Genomic DNA, 23,674 nt, shown 5'->3' with positions numbered 1-23,674 from the left:
GGAAAACAGACTATGTTTTGTCATGATCAACCAAATTTTTAACTTGAAGAAGTGATGTTATTTCAATGCCCTATTCGGATTGCATTCCTCTCTTTGCTAAATTTGCTAGATGGTGATGTGTATGAACTTGTGAAATTTGCTAGGTGGTGATGTGTATGAACTTGTGAAAGTTCATAAATGGATATTGTATATTCCTCTCCAACATCTAATGGTCTTGTACATGCATTCTAATAGGAAATTAAAGCCATTAATTAGAACTTTATATATATCAAGAGAAGTGGCAGCTTCAATTAGGAGGAGATTGAAATTTAATCCTCTACTTAAAAAACCTAGGCCAAAGAAACCCATTTTGATCTCTATGGGTGCTTTAGAAGCAGTAACTCCAACACCACCACCTCAAAATCCTATGGTTAGGTCACCAAAATTCAAGGGAAAACCCAAAGAGGACCTTGATTGCCACGTAGCACAATTCCAAAATAGATGAGGAGGATAGTGGCTACGAGAGTGGCCATAGAACCTAAATGTAATGGAGGGGAAATACTTAGGTCAAGTTGACCTAAGTATAAAAGGTGTAAGGGACACTACATGGGCACCATTTGATGAATACACATTTGTCCTTTCACCTTCTTCCCTGTCCTTCCATGGCTGCCAGCCATTTCTCTCTCCTCTTCTTGCCTTTCTCTCTCTACTTCTAGTCTTTCTCTCTCCTCGTCACCCTCTTACTCTCTCTTTCTCTCTCCTCTCTGTAGTCTCTCCCTTCTCCTTCTCTCTCCTAGGTCCCCGTATCAGAGCTTAGTTTTTAGATCCTTCCTTTCTCTCTCCTTTCCCTCAAATCTAGTCTCATTTTCCAACAATAAACCCTACTTTTCAGGTACACAAGCAGAGATGGCAGCTTTCTTGGAAGACACACAGGAGCTATGGTAGGAGGCTTGACCGAATTTGGACTTCAAAAGACAAAAATGGCAACTCGTTTTCAATGTTGAGGTGAAATTTTAGGGGTTTTTTGGGTGAAGGAGGTGACTACAGGACGTAGCAGAGGTCTTTTAGAAAGTGAATCTTCTTCTTCCCTCAAGCTTCTTCAAGGCTCCATGGAAGAACTTCCCTTCTACCCTCCCTCTCAAGCTCGTATGGCATCCCAAAGCATCATATCTTGCTTCTCCATGGGATTAGCCACCAAGCCACAACCCTTCTTGGCTAGGTCAGCATGTTTTCTAAGCCTCTAAGGCTGTGCAAACTGTGCTATGTACAACAACAAGTTTTTCCACTTGCAAACATGGAAGCGCAGTATTACGGATAGTGTATCCGCATGTTTCTTGAAAATACTCTACCACAGACTTCATTGTCCCTTGCTCCTTGACTGAAAAGGTTAATTCTTGGGTTGGCTGTAAGGTTAATCCGGATATCCAATACTCCCTCCACATTGATCCAAGGAATAGGCACACTCCTGGAATCATTGTAGACGATTACACCTACATTGGTATTTTTTTCCAATTGTATTTTGCGAGGATGACCGCAACCACAGGCGACTTCTAAGAGCTCGTTAGATCGGCAATGTCAGTGGTCTGAGCAGATGAGGAAGATGCAGTGGTAGATGCAGAAGCTTGGGGTGTAGAGGGTCGGGAGATAAGTTTACTATGATATGAATTTGGGCTTTTATTGGCATTAGACAGTAATACCAGCACACAACAAAGGCGTAGCAGTGTCCATAGACAAGACGGCACCATCAGAGTTGCCAAGAGCGGCCTTGGTTTGCAGGAGGGTGCTGACGTCAATGCTCAGTGTCTGGCTTGAAGCTAGGGCTATAGACTGAGTCTCTAGCTAGGGCTGTAGACTTTGCTACGGGCGACAAGTTGGCTCTTATCAGCAATGATCCCTTCATGGGGGCACCTTCTGCCATACATGTGAAATTTTTTTTTTTTGAGAAGGATCGATCTAAGCAGACCAGTGACTCTTTACTCATTATCACGGGACCACAAGGCAGAATCACTTCGTTCAAGAACTCTGGTTCTGTCTGACCACAAATGTTTAGGAGAGCTTGAAAACTTGGGATTGCATCTACATTGCAAGACCTGCCATCATTATGCCCCGGATCCGTGCTCTGTTGCTGATGATGGTCAAGCTATTCTTGGCAATTAAGCCCTCTGAATTTCTCAATGAGCCTTAATGAGACTTCATCCTCAAGACCACTCTTCTCCATCCTTTCATCCAACCGAGCCATGATGAGTATTTCTCATCACTAGGAGAGCAAACTGCTTCTGCTCCATGATTCTTTCCCTGAAGCAGCTCCAAGCACCTTGTCAAAAGGAGGAAGAGGAGTGGACGTGCTTTTCTGCTTAGCAGATTTCATCAGTGTGGCAAAGGCATCAACTGTACCCTCAAGATGGCCATTTTCAAAGACGATGATTTTCCTCTTTAGCACCAGGATTTTGAGGCATGGAAGAATTACAGTTAGCATCCAGACCTGTCACTTGAACTGGACATGATTGCAGGCTGTACTTGTATGCAGCATCTTCCTACTTTTGTGCCATTCAAAAGTGAAATGGCCTTAGCAGCCCCTTTGGTGGAGGAATAGGTTATGGTTCCCCACTTTTTACTACTTTCTGAGGACAAGTGGCTTGGCAATTGTTCTTATCAATCATCCATTCACAGAAGCAACAGCAGGAAATGGCATCTACTGTACTGAGATTTGCATCTCTTTTTTAGACTCAGCAGAGCTTTGCATCACTCTGATCACATCAAGTGGTACGTTGGATCGGCATTATACCCTTCCTGTCATGGGTGGATGTTTTTCTACACCCAAACCCAAAGAAGAGCCTCAGCAAGAAAAGAAGCAAATTGAAGAGCCAAAACTAGGTTTGCCATTGTTGTTGCTGTTGTTGTGGTTGTTGGTGTGATGCAACAGTCTGATCCATCCGAGAGGAGAGACGACTCAGAGACCTTCTTGCCTACTTGCCTGCCTTCTGTCGAGGTTGATCGATCTTGGCTTGTGGAAGTGTTGACGGCCTTTGATCAGTCAAGGTTCATGCCAGATCTAGATTTCCAGACCCCTAGTGCTTTTGATCCCTTCGTAGAGGCAAATGCTGATGATTCTAGTGTTGGATCTAAGGATTATGTGCATGTACGCATTCAGCAGCGGAATGGTAGGAAAAGCTTGACAAAGTTCAAGGACTGAAGAAAGAGTACAACTACAATAAGATTCTCAAGGATTTCAAGAAAAAGTTATGTTGCAATGGTACTGTAGTTCAGGATCTAGAGCTGGGTCAGATGATTCAGCTTCAGGGAAATCAACGGAAGAATGTTTCCCAATTCCTGGTGCAGGCAGGAATTGTTAAAAAAGGACCACATTAAGATCCATGGGTTTTAGAGACTGCTGGCATCCTCAGATCTATTGATGACAAAAGAGTGCATTGTTAGAAACCAATTGAGCTGCAGGTTTGAGGAGTGGTCAGTTATGTGTGCAAAGACTACTCACTTCTCATCAAGAGGAGCACCAGATACAGTGGCTCCTGATCATGTAGTGGATGTGGATGGGATGTGAAGGCTCTAATGAAATAATTAACTTGTCTATAGTCTTTTGTGAGCTGCTATCTTTGATGAAATGGTGAGATGGGTGTGACAGGAGACAAAGGGCCAAAATTAGGAACTTCGTGGCTTACAGAAGGACTAGCATTTGGATGTGATATTGGTGGTGCAGGACTGATCATCGACGGATTACACCTGAGAGCCCTGAATTGAAGAGCTAACAACAGATGACCGAAAGTTTCGAACCACTTGCAAAGGTTGAGGGATGGATTGCAAACCAGGGCCACTCTGTGGTGGAAAAGGGTGGTTCATATGGGCACCAAATGGACAATGTGCAGTCACACTACTTTGTCCCATCATTGGACCTTCTAGGATCGTATCTGCAATTGGCCTTACATTAAGCTGTTCATTTTTACTTTGGATTCTACATTTTAAAGTATGCACAAATCAGTTCCCTCATTTTTGTCCTTGGAGTATTTTGATGGAGCCGGAGGAGATTCTTTTGGCAATCATGGAAGCTTCAATCTAGAGGCCCAGAGAGATGTGTTAGCAAGGTCGAGAAGAGACATTGCTGAGCAGTCAGGCTCTGTATTAAGGCAAGGACATGGAATGCATGATTTCTCTCAACAGATCAGTCAACAACCGCAGTCTAGATCAGCTAATTGGGACTGGAATGTCAACAATGGCAACAATGAGCAGCAGAAGATGGTGTATACTGGAATGTACGGGGTAGATGAATCTGGTGCAAGGAGCTTCCATATGAGGGCGGATACTTACGGTGCTATGAGCCATTCTGCTAATCCTGGTATGGAAGTGGTCAAATCAGATATAGGGGGCTCTTCAGGGCGATATATGGCTGAGGTTGCTGGCTCTCAAGTTGTCAGAAGTCAGCCTCGCAACCAACTTTCAAATGTACAGGGGTCTGAAGCCTTGGGACCAACCTTTCAATGGCTAGAACAGAGGTACCTTGGAAAGGACCAAGACCAGGAACATTTGGACAACCATTAGGAGGACCTCAAAGGCCAGTTGGACCTAATGACCTTCAGTTGCTTCAGCAGCAGTCAATGTAATCACAACAACTTCATGAGGTGCAACGACATCTTTTAGCTCAACAGCTTAAACAACAATTAGAACATTACAAACAACAGCAGTTGCATCAAGAGTTCACTGATACCTCATATTCAGCTCTTCTGCATGGACCTGACACACCACCTTCTCAGCCTGAACCAACTGGGGGTTTGCCAGGCGGTGAGCTAGAAACTGAAACTGCACCTTTGTTGTCATCAAATACTCCCAGTGCAAGCTTTATAGGTCCAAGTTGGCCCTTGAACGGTGTATCTTATTATCATGGGTTCCCAACTAATGGTGCCATGGGACAAGATCCTAATCTAGCTTTGCATTTGATATCTTCTAAGGGTCTGCAAGTGGACCATTCTCCTTATGCAGGCAATAGGGATGGAGCTCTACCTGGTGCCTCCTTTCATTAGGAAAAACAGAATGTTGAACCAGAGCAATATAATGGAGGTCCAAATGTGCCACTAGACCAACATATGGGGAAGTCCATGCATCTTGGGCATCATGTTTATAGGCAACAATATGGCCAAGGTTTTGGTAGTGGGCAACAGCAAATAGATGTATTTGGGCAGCAGCATGAACATTTTTGTGACATGCATTCTCATAGAGATTATGGACATCATGACCAATGCTATGGGATTAATGATCAAAGACAGCATGCTTATGACGGTTATGCATGTGATGCGCAGCAGGGCTACTATCACCACATGTAGTATGGACAACATGAGTATCATTATGAGCAGCAGCCACATTGCTACGACCATCCATATGGACAGCACGAGCATTATGGTCGTGAGCATGGACAGCCATCTGTTGTATATGAGCAGCATGCTTATGTACATGAGCAACAAACATCAGTGGAAGAAAATGCATATGCCCAACCACATTGTCCCTCTGATGCGCAGCAGGGCTATTATCACCATATGCAGTATGGACAGCATGAATATCATTGTGAGCAACAGCCACATTCGTATGACCATCCATATGGACAGCATGAGCATTATGGTCATGAGCATGGACAGCCGTCTGTTGTACATGAGCAGCACGATGACTATGAGCAGCATGTCAGAACTATTACTGAGTTGACCAATGGTGATGAGCAGGTGTGTAAATTGCTATCTAAGGCTAAACGGATTAGACACCTTACTAGTGATACGATACGGGAATTGCATGCTGCGGGCTTATGCTATCGATGTGCTAAGCCAATATCTTGTAATCATCAAGAGACTACCAAAATACTCTTGGTATTAGAATATTATGATGCAAAGGATGGTGAAGATCTTGTTGAAGACCATTTTGGTATGGGTCCACAACAAGAACTTCAGCTCAAGAAAGAAGACCATGGGCAGCATGTGAATTTGGATGATCATAACCCCATGCGGGAGCCCCGTCAGTCCACAGACCTGCAGTTTAAATGCTTGGACATCACTAAGAATGCAGGGTCCATGAATATGCAGCACTTAGGGGTTAATGTAGTCCATGCAATGGTGACTTCAGCCTCATATGCTTCAGTCATACAGAGCATGGTGATGCCTGAGAGGCTTATGGAAGAGCTAGAGAATACCACCATGCTGATCATGCTTCCAGCTGTACTTGACTTTGACCTTATGAAAGCTGATCCAATGCATGGCATCGATACCACTTTCCCTTTTGACCCGGGTGGCTACAAGCTGACCTTGACCCTCTGCATAGACTAGTACTACTCTTGAATATTAGGCAATCTTTTACTGGGTCTATGCCAAGAACCCCCCTCCCTCCCCCCCCCCCCCCCCCAACTACCTTTTGCCACTTGTAATGCTGTACAGAGTAGTACTCTGCAGCCCACTACTTGGCTATACCAATAAGTCTGATCTTTGTTTTTGAGGACAAAAACTTCATTTTGAGTGGGGATGGATTGTAATGGAGGGGAAATACTTAGGTCAAGTTGACCTAAGTATAAAAGGTGTAAGGGACACTACATGGGCACCATTTGATGAATACACATTTGTCCTTTCACCTTCTTCACCTTCTTCCCTGTCCTTCCATGGCTGCCAGCCATTTCTCTCTCCTCTTCTTGCCTTTCTCTCTCTACTTCTAGTCTTTCTCTCTCCTCGTCACCCTCTTACTCTCTCTTTCTCTCTCCTCTCTGTAGTCTCTCCCTTCTCCTTCTCTCTCCTAGGTCCCCTTCATTACACTAAATGGCCTTGATGTGAATATGACACTTCCAATTATATGAAGTGGGCTTTCTTGGGAAGATTTAGAAAAGACAAGACGCCCTATGATATTATTGGCAAAAGCCCAATTATATGGAAGAAAAGGATAATTCAATAAAGGATTTTGCTTAGAAGTTTAAGGTATTAGTAAGAAGATTGGACCGACCTACCATATGAGCCTCCACTAGTCGGCCAGGGAATATTCTAGGCCATATGAGCTTTCGTGGCCCCCGGACCCCAAAATAGGGGCCCCTTTTAACTCCCTTACCTCGCAACTCGATGCAATGCGCCTCGAGTTGCTACCAGCTTAACCACTCCATCTAACCCAAAGATTAGACCCACAACGGTCACCTTTTTGCCATCCGATCACATAGACCTCATTTGATATACAAGTCAGGACTCAATCAATGTCCAAGCTCACATTTGGCTTCTCCTCATAATGGGAGCCTTACAACTTTGAGCACCATGGATAATTGGTGGCACCTAATGAGGGTGGGGCATTGATCATATCTAACATGTGCAACAACGTATACATTCCAAAGAAAATTGATTTATGTTGCACATTTTAAAAAAATACTAGCTCTAATTATGAAAATGACTCTTGTTATGAGGATAATTATTAATAATAATAAGGTATTATATGTCAGTTCATGGAAAAAAGACTTGGGAGACCCTCCCAAGACTAGCTTATTAAAACTATGTTTGTAGTATAGAACAACAAAAAGAACTAGCCTAGTGGATAGTCACTTAGCAGTTATGTGCACTTGGGTGACAACATTGTCAGGATGGGTGTCCTCCCGGGAAGATTTTCCTACAAACTAGTGGGAGCTTCTCGCACGCAGGCAACAGCACCAATGAAGCCTTTGTAGCTCGTTGCCAAGTATGCCAAAGCCAAGATGCCAAGGTCTATGATTTGGTCGTTGCCTTAGTCGTAAGCCTTGGAGTGATGGCCGCTTGACAACACGCCACACGGTGCTCGCCCATAGATTCGTAAATTTTTATGGTGTAGCTCATATTTCTAATGAGATGAAGGCATCTTGTTTCTAATATTTTTGCAATAGTTAGCAATTTTCAAGAGTGTCTACCAAATTAGACTATGCCTCCTTTAGATTTGGCTACTTAGGGGGCAAGTTTTTACTAGAGATGGGATAGATCTAAATTTTATTCAATATCAAATTAATTCGAAAAAGGATGTAGTGCCAATAATCTAGCAAAGATATAGGATGAATCCAAACTATGTTATATGTGTCAAAGATAAAATTAACAAATGTTAGGGCTCGAATTACACCATTACTTTAGTACTTTTTACCCTAGTATTTTTGCATGTATCTAAGTGCTTGGAATTAGCATGTGTGTAGTGTACATCATGTGATTACCTGAAAGGTGGCGATTGTCTTGATTACTTCGGTTGTATCTTTTCATATCTATTATCATCTGAAATGTGAAGATTTGCAAGATAGTGCCTCCCAGGGGTTGTTGATGTTTGGTTTTATCATTTTGTGTTCATTTCTTGAAATTTAATGATGCCTATGATGAGTTATTTGTTCAGGAATACTTTGATGGATACTTTTCAAGAGAGTGATATTTTGTGAACCATTGTAATGTATTTTGTATGTTTGCATATTAGTCCTAAAATTAAATGTTGATTATGATTGTAATCGATTCAAGAAGTAATGCTATAGGACGGTTATTTCACGAAGATTATTGTGTTTTTTGGTCATGAAGGGCAATTTCACTTTGGCAATCTTGCCGATTTCATGTGCATGCTACTCAGATTTAGGTGTCAGCCTTGAAGAAAATCTAGTTTAGGAATTTTTTGTGGTGTACATGACTGTAATGGCAATGATCATGATAGAAGTGCTTTGGGGTTGCAACATTTATGTCAGGGCAATACCCTTAGCAAGGGGGTTGGATTGTAACAAGAGCAAGAGCCCATCAATTTAGAGAGTATTTGAGAAGGGAAACTCAACAAATTTTATATAAGGTAGAAGTTGAAGTACATTTGGATGAAGAAGTGTAGACTGAAGTAGAGATGTAGTTTGATGAAGATCTAGAGTATCAAGCAACGCCGAAAGATTTTGCTCTTGAAGATGTTCCTCTATAAGTACATTAGTGGTTGGTGCCAAACTTGAATCAAATATAGATGTTCAAACACCCCTTGATGATTTCAAAAGGAGAGTATGAGATGTCCTCCTAGTAGGAACCACGCTTTTGGGTCCACCTACACAGAGACAATTGCTATTTAACCAGTTTGGGACTTAGTATTAAAACAAAGAAAAAGATGTCAAGTCAAGCACCACCACCGCACAACCCTAAGGTTCAGGTAGCAAAGTTTTCAAGTAGAAAGAAGGAAGATCATGATTGCCATGTTGCCCAATTTGAAACAAGATGGACAACTACTGGTTTCAATCAATTATATGGAGATCAAGTTAAGAAACAACAATTTGTAGCAATGTTTCACAATAAAGCCATGGACTAGTTTAGTAGTTACAAGATGGCTACTTTCAATACATATAATGATCTAAAAGTGGCATTTTTGGGAAGATTTAAGAAAGATAAAACTCCATGGTATATATTAAGGAAGATTAAGGATATCAAATAGAAGAATATGCTATTTGAAGACTATGCTTGAAAGTTTAGGAATTTGCTAAACCAACTGACTCAAGCAGATACACCATCAATAGAGATGTAGATTTCTTATTTCATGAAGGGCAGGATCAAAGGCTCTATAACTAATGTGGAGTTAGCACCTAATGATACATTGGATACCATGATCAAAGTTGATATGAGGGTGGAGAGAAGGCTTGGTACTTCTCATTTAAGGAGTAGGAAGGATGAAGATTATTCAGATTCAGATATAGATATAGACTCGAATAGTGATAGTGAGGATGAAGACAGTGATTTAAATTTCGAATCAGAAGATGAATCCGATGATTCGGATGATGAAGAGACAAGAAAGAAATGGCATAAGAAGAAGAAGAAAACAAGCTTGGAAAAGAGTAAGAAGAAGAAGGCAAAGGAGAGAAATAAGATAAAGTCCAAGGATAGTAGATTGGATAAGAAGATTAAGTAGAACTTGAAAGACTTAGGTCTTCTAACATTCAGAGAAAGGAGAAGTACTATGAAATATGTCAAAGGAATGTTGGTCATGAACCAGAACTTGTTGGTACAACCCTAATGTTGGGATGGCAGAACAGGTGTCAGTGATGCAACCGAGGCCAAGAGTTATACAGCCTACTAGAGTTAATTAGGTAACTACTAACACAATGCCTCAAAGACCCTTCAGGGACCTAGAAGAATGTTGACAAGATAGCCATGTGGAAATTTTCAAGTAGAGCAGCAAACTACTCAAACAAGAGTATGCCATTACAGTGGAAGTCAAGGACATTTTGTAGGGCCAAACTATGAACTATGGGCACGGCATAGGACTGAAAGAGAAATGCCAATAGCAAGGACCCGCAATGATAGAAGACCTGCAGGAGCACCTCATCAATAGCATCCACCTACCCTAGTAGCATTAGTTCTTTATAGTTAACTATGGATTAGATCTTAGACTTGATGCTTGGGTTCAAAGAAAGGTTCTCCAAAAATCTGACAAATGCAACTAGAGGTTCTTGAAGGCAAATTAGTTTAGGATCAAGTAGTTCTTGAATGTCGACTGGTCATAGCCACACAAAAGGAAGTTGTGGACTATTAGGTTTTCCCACTATCCAAGTTGAATATGCATGAAAAAGAAGCATGATGATGTCCTTCTTGATGGTGGTTCTAGAATGAATATACTTTTTGAAGAGACATATTTAGCTAGCAAGCACAGAGAACCTCTACTAGCCCCATTCCAAGTGAAGATGGTAGACCAAAGGAGGCTATAACCATTAAAAGTATACTCAAGAATCAACAAATAAAGGTGGCTAGATTGAAGTTCATGGTAAGTTTTGTTATAGTGAGATTGTTGGGATAAAGGGCAGTGCCCGTGTCCGCCTGTAAGGGCCAAGCTGTACATAGTACATATACCTATCTAAAATCATTATTGAGGTACACTCTTTAGTACCACAAATTGTGTATCTCTATCTCTTCTCTCTCTCAACCTGCATCTCTACACAGAAGCTCCATTACAGTTAACTCAATAAAGTGGTATCAGAGCTTGGTTCAAGCAATCAGAAGCTTGGCATTTCTTCAAGTGCAAGAGCTTGAAGTTGAAGAATTCACTGTGAAGAGTCTGTAGTCAGGTAGCAAGGTTTGAAGCTTCTTCTTGAAGCTTGAAGCTTCCCTCTTCATTTGAGCTTGTTGCCAGCCATCATTGGCTACTTGAGGACCCTCCCCATCATCTCCAACACTTGGACCAGCATTCCAATATCTTCAGGGCTGAAAGCGTCATCAGTGTGGGTATGCAAATCTGGGTTTCAACATACTTAGGGCTTACATCAGCTACTCCTCTTCATTTGGCATCATGGTTGTGCTCTAGACTTTGCATCTAATTCTTAGCATTGAGCATTGAAGTGCAGTATTACACTTGGGGCTAATATACATTCAGCTTCAGGTCTGAAATACACAGTATTCAGATCTGTAATAAATAGGGCAACAACTATTTCTTGAGTGAATAATGTTTAAGATTCACTTATGTGATGACTATCTGATGCCCATTTGGTACTATATGACTTAGAGTCTTAGATGTTATGTCCATGATTAGAGATCATTTTGGGGTGATTAGAGTCATCATTTTGCTTAGTTTTGACATAGATTTGGATGCTAGAATAGCAGGGCTAAATGAATTTTTTATTGTGTATGCATTATGTCTTGCTTCTAGACTTGGTCTCTAGCATTCTAAACTAAGTATTCACACTTATGGTTGATGTTACATGCTTGGATTTGATTTCGAGATGCATTTGAGCAGTGATTAAAGCTCATTTTTGGATTAGCTTTACCTATAGGTCTATTGCTATACATTCAGGACAGTTTCCTGCATATTTAGGACAACATACCTCACTGTCAGGAAATTTGATATGTTTCTATGCAAGAACATTATCGTGATGTTTTGAGCAGCTTTGCATGATCTTTGGAGCTCATCTCAATGAGTTTGAGAGGTTATTTAAGTTTTGAAATTTCGGGATAGATTTTTCCCGAATGTTAGGACTACACTCTTGAATTGCAAGACAACCACCTGTATTATTAGGAATTTCAGGACTGTGCTCCTGAATTGCAGGATAGCCACATGTATTTTCAGGAATTTCAAGACTACACTCTCTTTTTGTCAAAAAATTGGTATGTTTATTGTCATTGAATGCTTTTGAGGCATTTTGGGTGCAATAAATTGATGTATGTTCCCGTTGCTACATACTTGGGGATATTCATAAGATAGTACTGAGAGGATTTTGGAGCTTCCATGGCTTGGCATTAGCTGTCATTTACTATCATGCAGTTATTTGGTTGTGAATCATGGCTAGCAACAGTGACAATCATCTTATGCATGTTATGAAGCTTGAAGGAGCATGCAACTTTGCAATTTGGCAAATGCATTGCTATAATATCTTGTTGTAGAAGAAGCAAGCAAAGTTGATTAAAGTAAAGGGAACAAAACCAGTTGATGTAGAGTAGGACAACTGGGATGAGCTGAATGAGCTTGCACGCTCGACCATTGAGCTATCGATTTCTGATGCCTTGCTGTTTAACATTGAAGGGTTGGATTCTGCTTATGACATTTGGAAGTGTATAGAAGAATTGTATGCCCAGAAGAGTGCTCCAAGCAAAGTCTACTGGCTGAAGAAACTCATGGATTTGCGTATGAAAGAGGGTACTGCAATGTCTACTACCTTAGTGAGTTTAACTATATTTTCAGCCAACTTGTTGCTTTGAAGTTCAATATTGATGATGAGTTCAAAGCTACGTTCTTGCTTTCCACTCTGCCAAAGAGATGGGATACCTTCAGGATAGCTATGAGCAATTCTAATGCTATGCTTTTGTATGCTAATGTAGAGAGTGCTCTACTCATGGAAGAAATGAATTGACCGAACAATGCATCCGATAAGTCTTCCAGTGCTTTGCATACTAGAGGCAGATCATAGCAGAAATGCAAAATTGATAACAAGGGACGCAGTAAATCACGTGGTAAGGATGTTGAATGCCATCACTCAGGCAAGAAGGATCACTTCAAACATGACTACTATAAATGGAAAAAAGAGAAAGGGAAGGGCAAGAAGACAGATGACAACACGGAAGAGAAGAAAGAGAGTCAACCTGGTAAGAAGAGTAGTGTAAAGATTGAAGAGGTGAATGTTGTTAGCCATGAGAGCGATAGTGGGAATGATGTACTCTTTGTCTCTTCATGTTTTAGTGCACATGCTTTGATAGCCAATATGGATGATGACATGCACACTTGGATTTTGGATTTAGGTACCTATTTTCATGTCACCCCTCATCGTGAGTGGTTTACAGACTATACAGGGGGTTGACATGGTGTTTTCCATCTTGGGGATAAATTATGCGTGTGACATTATAGACATCTATCTTCACTCTTTAGAATGTAAGGCATGTACCACTACTTAAGAAGAGCTTGATTAGTATTGGACAACTAGCTGACGATGGATTTCATACCACCTTTGGCGATGGGAAATGGAAGATATGTAGAGGATCTAGGGTTATTGCTAGAGGCTCAAAGAGCGATACTTTGTATCCTCTCCATGTATCTAGTGTGCGTGACCATGTTGTTGCTATGACCCAGCAACCAAGTGTTTCCTTGTGGCATGGCTTGGGACACATGATTCAAACATGAATGAAAGTACTTTCTCATTTGGGTTACTTGCCTTGTCTTTCTTATGCTGATTTTGAGCATTGTGATCATTGTGTTTATGGTAAGCATACGCAGACATCTCATAAAAAGTCTCTTTCATTAAAATCTTTGCCTCTAGAGTTAGTATATTCTGATGTATGTCAAATGCCAGGGTCATCTCTAGGAGGAAAGAAATACTTTGTCACATTTGTTGATGATGCTACTCGTAAGGTATGGGTTTACCCTATTCGTAGTAAGGACGAAGTGCTTGACAAGTCTCATAAATTCTTGGCATTGGTTGAGAACCAAACTGATAAGACACTTAAGTGTCTTTGCTCTGACAACGGTGGGGAGCATGTGTCCAAAGCCTTTTAGCCATTTTGTGATAGCAAGGGGATAAAGAGGGAGCTCACTGCCCCTCATAATCCATCCCAAAATGGAGTTACAAAGCACATGAATCGGACCATACAGGATAAGGTCCATACGATGCTGTCTCATGTTGCATTACCCCATGGCTTTTGGGCAAAGGCTATTATGATAGCTGTTCATTTGATTTAATAGGTCACCAAACACGTCTTTGGGGGGGAGATTCCCTCAGGAAGAGTGGTCAGGCAAGCCACCTTCTTATGCTCATTTGCGAGTGTTTGGCTATGCGAGGCTTTTGTGCACATATGGAAAGAAGAACACAACAAACTGGAAACAAAGTCCTGTAAATGTATATTCCTAGGATACAGTGATGAGGGTGAGATGGGATATAGACTTTGGGATCCCAAGAAAAGAAAGATAGTACGCAACAATGATGTCATCTTCCATGAAGATTGCATGCATAAGCAGTGCGATGGGACTGAGGAAGTCAAGAGGGTTGCTTTCAAGAAGATGTACCTTTCAGACAGTCATTTGTGCCCAATGTGGACAGTAGCATATACCTATTATAAATACTCTTGAAAATGCAGTAAATGGTGCTAGAAATGACCACCAAGGTATTGCCCATGATACACCATAGTTTCAACTTGAAAACATGCAATTAGGACAACAAAAACTGTCAGGACAACATGCTGGAATTCCAGGATAGCAAGATGTATATGCAGAAGTGCAGGCTCGTATTTTAGGATAGCAACCTATACATGTAGAATTGCAGGCTAGTATTTCAAGACATCAACCTATAAATGTAGATTTGTAGGCCCATGCTAGCAAATGCAGACTCTTCACTACATAGGTCAACCCGACCTTCAAGGCAGCCAAATAGGTTTGTTCGTGGTGTGCACTATGCTACTGATTATGTCATGGTTACTAATTGTGGTGAGTCTTCATGCTTCAAGGAAGTAATGACTAGACCGGGCATCAAGAAGTGGTTCAAGGCCATGCTGTCAGAAATGGAATCACTTAATAAGAATGGTACTTGGGACTTGGTGTAGTTTCCTAAAGGGCAAAATACTCTTCCATGCAAGTGGGTTTACAAGATGAAGGTCACTTCTGGTTCTTTGTCAAAGTACAAAGCATGGTTAGTTGCAAAGGGGTACAAGCAGGAACATGGAATTGACTTTGATGAGGTCTTCTCTCCCGTAGTCAATATGACTACTCTAAGAACCATTTTGGGTTTGGTTGTAGTTGAAGATATGGAGCTCATACAAATGGATGTAAAGACTGCATTCTTACATGGTGATCTGCATGAGGACATATATATGCAGCAACCTGAAGGTTTTGTTGCTACAGGAAAAGAGACGATGGTTTGTAAACTAGGACGGAGTTTGTATGGGATGAAACAGGCACCAAGGGAATGGTATCATAAGTTTGATACTTTTATGCAGTCTCAAGGCTTTCAAAGAAGTCAAGTTGATCACTGCTTGCACACCAAGAAGTGTCAAAGATGCGGATCTAGAGCATGGCTATGGTGGCTTGTAGACATAGACTAAACTCATGATGACATTGACCAAGGACTGAAGACCAACTGCTACACAAATGACACTACAAGGATATGAGGGTACAATGATGGCGATTTGCGACGAGAAATAGCGGCGTCGCTATTTGCGTCACAAATAGCAACACAAATAGCGATGGTACTTAGACAAAAAAAACGCAAGCCGAAACCCAAGCGTGTTATTTTGCGCGCATTAACGAAAGAGAGAGCGAAAGGGAGAGCGAGATGGAGAGCAAACATCTTGCATTTGAGAGGGAGAGAAAGAGAGAAAGAGGGAGAAAGAAGGCTTCCCATCACTGTCGTTGCCGTTCATGAAGAAGAGGAGGAGGTGTACGGAGGGCGAAGAGGAGCTATCGTTGCGAAGAGGAGCCGCCAAACCCTTCTTCGAGCCTTTACGGTGAGTGCATTGTCCATTCTTGCTTTGCTTTTGTGTTTTCTCTCTCTCTTTTACTTGTTTTTGGTATAATTCGTGTGTATTGAGAGAGGGAGAGGGAGGGAATAGGAGAAGGAGAGGGAGGGAGAGGAAGAGAGAAAACAAAATGAGAGAGGGAGAGAAGAGAGAAAAAACATTAAATATAATAGGGAAAGAGGTGGTTGTGGTCGTTGTTTTTTCTTCTTTTCTTGTTTATTATACTGGTGGTGGTGGTGGTAGTCGTAGTTGTTGTCTTGGTCATGGTCATAGTCGTGGTCGTGGTCGTGATCGTGATCGTTAAAGAAAATGAGAGAGGGGGAGGAAGAGAAAAAAGAAGAAGGAACGAGAGAGAGGGAATAAACATACAACATAATAAAGAAAGAGAAAAAGAGATAGAGATGGAAGGAGAGGAGATAATGAATGGATAAAAAACAAAGAGAGAGTGGTGGCGAGGTCTGGTGCAACACCATGAGACGAGAAACACTCCGACATATATACGTTAATTTGTGGGTGGGTGGGTGGAGACTTTACATACGTTAATTTTTGCTGAGTTACAAGAGAAAAAATCCATTCTCAAATAATTTAAGAAAGAAAAAAAGAATGATAACAAAAACAAATTGTTTGTCGTAACATAGACAAAATGGAAAACGATGAGGGTCTTGTTGTTTCCATGTCCTTGCTCTCAGTGCAAGCTGGCAATTAGATGAAAACGTTGATTGTCTATAGAACACGTACGACGCTTCGGCGAGTTTCAATTTGAGATCATTGATCAGATGATCTTGGATTTTCAGCAAACGGTAAGAAAAGTTAATATCAATCATGCATTGTACTCGCAAGCTAATTGAATACCATATACAAGAAGATTGAGTGTGGCTTGCAAATTGACGTCTCGTCCCAAGAAGGAGTGCACCCTTTGAGGTCAATTAGAAGAGTTCATGGGCGTGTGATGAATGGAGTGCCTGAGCCAATCCACCACTTGGAAGGTACTACCCAATCTATATCATCAATACTAGAGGAGACATGCAGCCTTCCATACCTACCTACAATCTTGGAGCCTGAGATGAAGGCAATGATAGATGCATTGATTCCCATGGATGTCGAGACCTCTGATCCGCTTAGAGAGGAAGCATCCATACCATTATATGATGGGTGCCGAGTATCTCCCCTAAAGACACTGCTTACACTCCTAAGTGTGCAAGCAAAATACGGGTGGAGTGATGCGAGTGTGACCAAGTTGTTCAGGTATCTTGTACGTATGCTGAGTTGATTTCTTATCGGCACAATCATTAAAAACATTTGTGCTTTTTCAAGGTGTTTTATGATTTTTTTCAGGTTACTAAAATATCATATATATTACCACCTGCAAATATCATGCCTGAGTCTCGTGATGATGCACGACATGTTTTACGAAAGCTTGGCATGGACTACAACAGCATCCATGCATGTATCAATGATTGCATACTGTTTCAAGGAGAATACGAGACCATGGAGACATGTCCAAATTGTGGTGCTACCATGAAGAAGATGGTATATCAAGGACACGCCGCTTTCTTGCAGAGGGTCGTGAACTCAGGGAAGGTTTTCTTGGACGACCTCCAACACGTATGAATGTCGCAAGCTGGTATGAGCTGAAAATGGTCCATGCAGAGTCACATCCAAACGGAATGCGATGGTTCTCAGTTTTCTACGAGTTGCCATATTGGACCCACTTACAGATCAACCACTTGTTGGATCCCATGCATATTTTCAAGAATGTGGGCAGCTTGCTATGGAACCACATCACAGGAAAGAGAGGCACTATAGGGGTATGAATGGATTTGAAGGAGGAAGGCAAGATGGAGGCGGTTTGGCCGCAGTCGAGTGCTGATAGTCGCGTGTAGCTACCTCGTACTCCTTGGGTTTTGTCCACTAAAGAAGAGCGCATTGTGAAGCAAATAGTCAAGTCTATCGCACTCCGACGAGTATGATGCGTTCTCTTAGGTCTACATTTTCTAAATACGACTAATTATTAGGGCTAAAATCCCATGATTGGCATAAGATATGTCAGGTTTGTACTACGAATGGATTGTAATTGGCGTGCGCATTTTGCTATTTGGAGTGTAGCCATTGTTCATAATGCTTTCTCATTTGTGGCAGTTTGTACTACTGATCGCGATCGCAGGATGCCTTACTCCAGAAATACATGGGTCCATTTACAGGTTGTCAACTTTAGTGCAATGGATCTCACAGAAGGAGATTAAGAAGTCCTCTATTGAATCCGTGAGGCGGGGAGCAGTGGAGACGGTTTGTCTCTTTGAGAAATACATGCCTATCAGCATGCTCACGATACAAATCCACCTTCTTGTGCATCTTGTAGATGAAGTGGAGATTGCTGGACCTATCCATACACGATGGATGTTCTTCTTGGAGCGCTTCATGAAAACCCTAAAAGGCTTTGTGCGACAACGAGCTCGGCCAAAAGGTAGCATGGCTAAAGGTTGGTTGGTGTTTGAGGTGCTAGTGCATATTTCACAATGGCTACCAATGGTGGATCCAGACAACAAAATGCTATGGTCGTTGAAGGATGATGATAGACTGACCAGAGATGTGGTGGTTGGAAATGGGGTAGAAAAAATAATGGATGCTGCAATGGAGGAGAAGGTGAATCGCTTTTGTATGTTGCACCATGCCTCTATGGAGACGTGGCTTGCCAGGTACCAGCAAGCTAGGCAAGATTGAGAGGAAGTGCGATCTGAATTTTGATGTAGTACATGCCATCGACCGATTCGATATCCCAAGGGCATGGAGGAGATGCTATGGTTCATGTCAACGAGGTGGACTCATCCTTTTGTGGTGATATGTCTATCGACCTTCCAGTGTATGCGGAGTTGTGTCAGGAGATTGACATGGGACCATAGGATACTTCATACTTGAAGCATCCACTTACTCAATTCGTTGACTAATCACTTATAAGGGTGCATAAGATATGTATTTTAAGTGAGATCATTTTTTAAGGATTTATATTATTGTTCTTTGTATGATTTAAATTGATTATGCTAACATCATTTTTTGTCTGTGCAGGTGACCTTTTTGGATACTTAGATCATCAAGATGAGTCGAGGGATGAGCAATGAGGAGTTGCAGGATATCTTGACATGCATGTCTCTAGATTAGATAGCGAGATTTAGAGACATGGCGGACCAGGAGCTGTCTCGGACATCATTAGGTCACTCTATTAGATATACTTCGGCGTGATCAGATGCTTCAGCTTCGATCATACGAGGTTGACGCTCTAGACTTGGGCCAGAGGGAGGGAGTGCTTTAGGGTCAGGGGGATGCTGCAGAGATATGGAGGCAGTGAGCCCGCAGTCGGCATGGGATATAGGTGCTACTCCTTGCTCTCGTGGCGATTCCAGGGAGCGTGGCTCAGGTGGTTGCTGTGGAGGCATGGACACGGTGTCTCTGTCTCGTCTTTCTGCTGGAGTTGCATCACCTCCAGGATTTGTCACACCTGTGGGGACATCTACTCCAGTTACTTCGGCTTTTGCTCAGCCATCTGGAGGTGGCACCCCTATGGGTGCTACACCGATAGATACTACCCCGGTCGGTACACTAGATGTACAGGGGTCTCCTAGATATGCCCATGAGCATGGTCGTAGGTGGGAGAGGACCCATCTTAGGCATACCCCAGAGAGATATGCCTATCTTGTCGATGATAGGCCAGGGGCCATCATCATAAATGATGAGGGGAGGATGGTGATGGCTCGCATGAGAGAGTTGTGCCAACAAGTTTTTCGGCACAATGTCTTGGATCATTGGAAAAACATACTGGAGGGGAGCAAGGACTACATAGTAGCATCCTTGCATGAGGAGTTTCCGGTTCTAGCCACAACAGATAGATTTTCTATGGGTTGGATGATGGAGTGCATGCGTGCATATATGGCACACAGACGATCGGATGCATGCAAGGCACTCAAGTGTGGGGTTGCAAAGCCCGAGTGGCTAGACGTGGACGATTGGCGTCGATTGAGGGAGGATGCTATAGATTATCCAGGATGTTGGAGTCAGCAGCGCGAGGCAGCGAGGGCACAACTAGAGGCCGGAGTGGTCCATCATCTTGGGAGTGGCATCTAGAGGACTTTGTAAGTTTTTCTTTTGTTCTGCTTGCTTATTTTTTTGCAATATCCTTTGAACTGACAATCATGTTTCTAACATTTAGTATTTTGTTTAATTTGCAGCACTCCATTACAAATCGCGATGCGACCGGCCTTGAGACTCAATATGCAGAGAGGCACGGTCTCACTGCATTGATCGATCGATTGTATAGACGTGGCGGCCCTGTAAGTCACTCATCTTTCTTGTCTATAGTTACCATGTTTAATTAGAATGCATTATTGTATGGTGGACTGATGTGTAGTTGTTTCTTTTTTTGTAGAGTCCGTTCGATGCTCCTTTGCGGCGAGACGAGCTTTCGGATGGCGAGGATATATAGCTCGCCCTTGGATCCCTGGAGCTCACACACCCTTCTTTTTTGGTCGCCTGATCTGTATAGACATTTTCTATGTAGTAGTGATATCTTGCCATGATTGTACCAGTCGCTTTCATCATGTGATCATGTATTTATTTCATGTATCAGTGTTATGATTTAAGTACACTTTGTCTTTATTTACATGAGCATTGTACACAGTGCAGAAACTATTTTCTATGGCCCAAATAAGGCATATAGTGCCACAATTTTTCCCCCTGTTACTGTCGCTATTAGCATCGCAAAATTACTTGCATGCATCATTATTGGCATCGTTATTAGCATCGTAGAGCGTCATTATCAACGTCGTTATTTGCATCGGTATCAGCGTCGACGCTGATACCGACACAAATAGCGACGTTGATAACAAGCTAATACCGACTATTCTATGGCATTGCCAATAACGACGCTTTTTGTGATGACGGGAGTTTTTTTATTTACATTTTTATCGCTTTTAACGTCGGTATAAGGCCTATATCTTGTAGTGTGAATTAGGTTCCAAGATGGTAGCTTGGACTCATAAATACAATCTTGTATATTGGACTAACAAGTACAAGACTGACACTAACTGATAAAGAAAAGCATCATAACGTTCATTCATATGAAAAGTGGTAGTCAAGTACAATACTTTATAGTTGTTGGATGGGTATAGTTTTTCCTTTTTGTGCATATGGGATTCAGTCTGCCTGCATGTCCTAAGCCTAGAACTTCCTCATACAAAGAGGCTACAATAGGTGTGATTGCAAATATCTCAACAAGAAGGTAGTAGATGGTAGCCTGATTATCTTGGTTCTGTATGTTGATGACATGTTGATTGTTGGCAGGGATACTCATGCCTTGGATTCATTGAAGCAAAGTCTTCATGGCAACTTTGACATGAAGGATCTTGGTGATGCCAATCACATTCTTGGGATGTGGATACTCAAAGTTAGATCGAAGGGGTTACTCTATCTATCTCAACAGAAGTATGTATCCAAGATTTTGCAGCGTTTCAATATGGAGGGGGGGAAAGCAATCCGAATTTCATTACCTCCATATGTGAAACTCAGTGCAGAGAAAAGCCCTACATTTGATGATGAAAAGGCTAAAATGGCCAAGATTCCATATGCTTGAGTTGTTGGCAGTTTGATGTATGCTATGGTTGCTACACGTCCAGACATTGCCTTTGTAGTGGGAGTGGTTATTGGTAGGTACATGGCAAACTCTGGCAAGAGGCATTGGGAAGCAGTGAAAGGGATTATGAGATACCTCAAGGGCACAAAGGATTTGTGCATCTGCTTTGGTAAGCAAAAGACATCTATTGTTGGCTTTACAGATGCAGATTATGATGGACATGTGGATTGCAGGAATTCCACTACAGGGTATGCGTTGACTTCACAAGGGGATCTGTCTCTTGGATATCCAGACTACAGAAGTGTGTTGCACTATCTACTACAGAGGCAGAATAAGTGACTACCACTGAGGTATGCAAAGAGGCCTTATGGTTGTCATGTTTGGTTGCTGAGCTTGGGATTAGTGAGGTTCCTGTTCTCCATTGTGATAGTCAAAGTGCTATCATGTTAGCATGGAACCATGTCTTTCATGCAAAGACAAAACATGTACATGTGAAGTATCATTTCATTAGAGAGGCACTTGATAGCAAGAGCATTGAGCTCGTCAAGGTGCACACTGATGATAACCCTGTAGACCTTCTCACGAAGGGTCTTTCCAGTAGAGAGGTTTGCCCATTGTCAGCAGATGATGGGTATTGGGGATAGGTATAGTCTCTTCAGCTTTGTACATACTTAGACTTAGCTGATTCTTTTCCTCTACCTTTGGGAACATTGCCTTTAGGGGGGAGGCTATTGGGATAAAAGGTAGTGCCCATGTCCCCCTGTAAGGGCCAAGCTGTACATAGTACATATACCTATCTAAAATCATTATTGATGTACACTCTTTAATACCACAAATCGTGTGTCTCTATCTCTTCTCTCTCTCAACCCGCATCTCTACACAAAAGGTCCATTGCAGCTAACTCAACATTGATAATGTCAAAAGTTGGAGATTCTTATCATATGCTCTTAGGAAGACTGTGGTTTAAACTTGCCGAGTTGAGGCAGGACTAGAGGGCTAATTATGGATGCATCCCTAGAGGATCCAAAGAATTAGATTATCTATTGTTAATAAAGTAATTTTGATGAATACTTCCAGGCCTATGGTAGCTCAGACAATCAATCTGGTTGAAGAAGTGGAAGATGATGAGGGGCTATTATTTCTTTAGACAAAACCTTCAGTAGTTCTAGTATTTGAGATAGATGTTGATAGTATTATTCAAGGGTATCAAGAGCATCCTAAAATTGATGGAAATGCACTTTTTGAACAACAAACTATTCAATCTCTTGATCAAACTAAGTCAAGAGTATAGCATCTTAAACGTGCTTTAGCAAGAGAAGAGTAGTCTAAATTTCAAGAGAAGTTAGGAAGTGAGGAGTTTCAAGTGGTTCAGGACCCTAAAACTAGCTTTCCTAAAACTGGGTAGCAAGGGAAACCTAAAAATCACAAATTGAGTAGGATCAATGTATAGATAGTTCTTATGTGCAAGATGAAGAAAGGCAAAAGGCTATTATTTTGGCTAAGCAAAGGTGTGAACACACCATGAGCAAGATTGCAATAGTGGTGGAGGATGAAGTGTAGGAAGTTAACTTGAATTTGGAAGGAGAGTCTAAACCTATTAAGGTCAGCATACATGTGGAGGAAAACTTCTAGCAAGATCTCATTGAGCTGTGCAAGGAGTTCCACAATATCTTTGATTGGAACTATATTGATATGAAGGGGTTTGCTCCAGTAATATGTCAGCATAGGATCAACCTGAAGAAGGATGCTAAACCAATAAGTCAAAAGAGGTATAGGATGAACCCAAACTATGCTAAGCCATGTTAATTAATGTTTAAGAAGTTGTACTCCTGACCGGGTTTGAAATGACATTATTATCTCCTATTGTTGTGGTACCTAAGAAAAATGGGAAGATTTATAGTTGAATGCATATTATCACATTGTGGACTGTAGGAAGTTGAATGCATCCACAATTTTAGATCCTTTTCCAATATTGTTTACTAATTCTTTGCTTAATGATGTAGCAAGACATGAGATGTATAGTTTTCTAGATCAATTTTCAAGATATAATCAGATTAGGATGTATCCAGATGACATGGATAAGACTACTTTCATCACTGAATGGGGAGCCTATGTTAGTATTGTAATGAATTTTGGCCTTAAGAATGGACCTTTAGAATTCCAAGGAGCTGCACAC

At 41.7% G+C, this 23,674-nt stretch overlaps 1 pseudogene; it reads left to right on the top strand.

Moving 5' to 3' along the window:
- Positions 1–2,919: 2,919 nt before the first annotated feature.
- Positions 2,920–3,593, top strand: LOC148030493 (protein translation factor SUI1 homolog pseudogene; annotated as a pseudogene).
- Positions 3,594–23,674: the final 20,081 nt, after the last annotated feature.

Source organism: Lygodium microphyllum, chromosome 10, assembly GCF_053477565.2.
Source record: "Lygodium microphyllum isolate KBCC chromosome 10, Lygodium_microphyllum_v1.1.10, whole genome shotgun sequence".
Classification (NCBI taxonomy): Eukaryota; Viridiplantae; Streptophyta; class Polypodiopsida; order Schizaeales; family Lygodiaceae; genus Lygodium; species Lygodium microphyllum.
This window is presented reverse-complemented; position numbering and strand designations above follow the sequence as displayed.